This window comes from Eurytemora carolleeae, unplaced genomic scaffold, assembly GCF_000591075.1.
Source record: "Eurytemora carolleeae unplaced genomic scaffold, Eaff_2.0 scaffold1722, whole genome shotgun sequence".
In the NCBI taxonomy this organism is placed as follows: domain Eukaryota; kingdom Metazoa; phylum Arthropoda; class Copepoda; order Calanoida; family Temoridae; genus Eurytemora; species Eurytemora carolleeae.
In genome coordinates this window covers 478-2,587 of record NW_019397615.1, presented here as the reverse complement: position 1 = coordinate 2,587, position 2,110 = coordinate 478, and the positions used below count along the sequence as shown (strand labels likewise).

The window sequence follows — 2,110 nt, the reverse complement described above, 5'->3', positions numbered from 1 at the left end:
GGGGATAAATATATATATTTTTTTAAACAAAAAAATCAAACCCTGAACAAGTGAGGAGACTGGGCAAGTAGAACAGGCCAGTCAGCCCTCGTCAGATATACAGGTTAGTAAAATATTAAACATTTTTTTAATAAATTACATTCAAATAAAAGATAAATTGTTCTAATGTACTTTTTACAAATTTAAAAAAATTAAAATCAAAAATATTATGTGATAAATAAATAAAACTCAGATTACTTTAAGAGTGTCCGAAGCGCTGCCTTGGCTAAAAAACTGGGCTATAGCAGAGGGTCAACTCCAGCCAGGTATAAAGTATATAGCAGAGGGTCATCTCCAGCCAGGTAGAAAGTGTTTAGCAGAGGCTTAACTCCAGACAGGTATAAAATTTATAGCAGAGGGTCAACTCCAGACAGGTATAAAGTATATAGCAGAGGCCCAACTCCAGCTAGGTAGAAAGTATATAGCAGAGGCTCCACTCCAGCTAGTTAGAAAGTATATAGCAGAGGCTCTACTCCAGACAGGGAGAAAGTATATAGCAGAGGGTCAACTCCATCCAGGTAGAAAGTATATAGTAGAGGGTCAACTCCAGCCAGGTAAAAATATACAGCAGAGGGTCAACACCAGCCAGGTAGAAAGTATATAGCAGAGGCTCAACACCAGCCAGGTAGAAAGTTTATAGCAGAGNGAAAGTATATAGCAGAGGGTCAACTCCAGCCAGGTAGAAAGTATAAAGCAGAGGGTCAACTCCAGATAGATTGAAAGTATATAAAGACTCAATAATGAACGTTTGTTAGCTTTAAGCGGTTTTACAGTTAATTTGAAAGCCTAATTTTTTATATATCTACCATTTTGACATATGATTAAATATACCTGTTTGGAGATGTTTACATAAAGTAAAAAAGTGCTACGGATAAAAATTACGTTTTCTAGGTATAAAAAGCATATAAGTAGTCGTGGCATTTTTATCTATCAAAAAGTTAATTTAGGGTAACAAAAATATAATTGTCAAAAAGAATTGAATATTTGCTTTAAACACTGATTTTCTAATCCCTATATTTTGCATTCTATTGTCGTAAACCTTAAATATTGGAAACATTGAATTCTGTTGGGTCAAAAATTTAAAATATTAATGATTTACAGATTGCAAAGATAAAGGAATTATAAAATTAGAGTTTGTGGCAAAAACTTAGTTCCTTTATGAGGACTAACAAAACTAGTAGATTTTGTTTTAGATTGTTGATGAAGAAGTCATATTCTATGGATGGAACCCTTTATACACCCAGGCCACAAACCAAACCAAACCATTCCGACTCATTTTTGGGCGAAGACGACGAAAGTAACTTGGCGGATTTTGATGAAGACATTTTTGAGAATGATTATACTAAACCAGTTTAAATATTTTGACTCCACAATAGTGCACATAATTAAATGAATAATATAGAATAAATAAATGAATGTTTTTTTTGACAGATTTTCTTTCTTTTGAGCCTTTTTTGGTTATATTTTGTCCAGAGTTTTACATAAGATTAAATATTAAAAAATTGGTTGAAATATTGATTTGTTTGACGGAAACAAGGCAAGATATGTACCTAAGACGTGAGAGGGACTGGGAGTAGGGGGTAGGGTCAATCTAGCCAGTAGAAATGGGTATCGTTTCTGTGAGTGTGAACGAATGCAATTTTTGAGCATGAAAGAAACTTTTCGTTAACCTTGGAGCCATTCAGAACATTGGATAAACGACTTGGAATGTTCAGATAAACAAAAACTATCGTTTTCTAAAAAACTTACGAAAAAAAACTTGACCGTTTTGAAGTAAAAATAGTTTTTTTACACATGAATGAATGAACAAATGAATTTTCCAAAACTGTTTTTTCGAACTTTTTAAACAATAGTTCTTTTTACTAAACGAAGGAATTTGAAAAAAAGCTTTTTAAGAAATAATTGTTTTTTCTTACTGAATGAACAATTTCTTTGAATGAACGAATTTACTAAACAAACAATTTTACTGAGCGATTGTTAAATGAGAAAACGAACAAAATAGACGAACGATAATACAAAGGATGAATTTACAAACAATGAATGAACAAGATAAAACAAGTAGAAGGCACCC

At 32.5% G+C, this 2,110-nt stretch overlaps 1 long non-coding RNA gene across 1 annotated transcript; it reads left to right on the top strand.

Moving 5' to 3' along the window:
* Window positions 1-20: 20 nt before the first annotated feature.
* Window positions 21-1,460, top strand: LOC111715196 (uncharacterized). Its single transcript, XR_002768182.1, has 3 exons — window positions 21-103; window positions 244-305; window positions 1,233-1,460. It is a non-coding gene; the product is annotated as an uncharacterized LOC111715196 (long non-coding RNA).
* The last annotated feature ends 650 nt before the right edge of the window (window positions 1,461-2,110 follow it).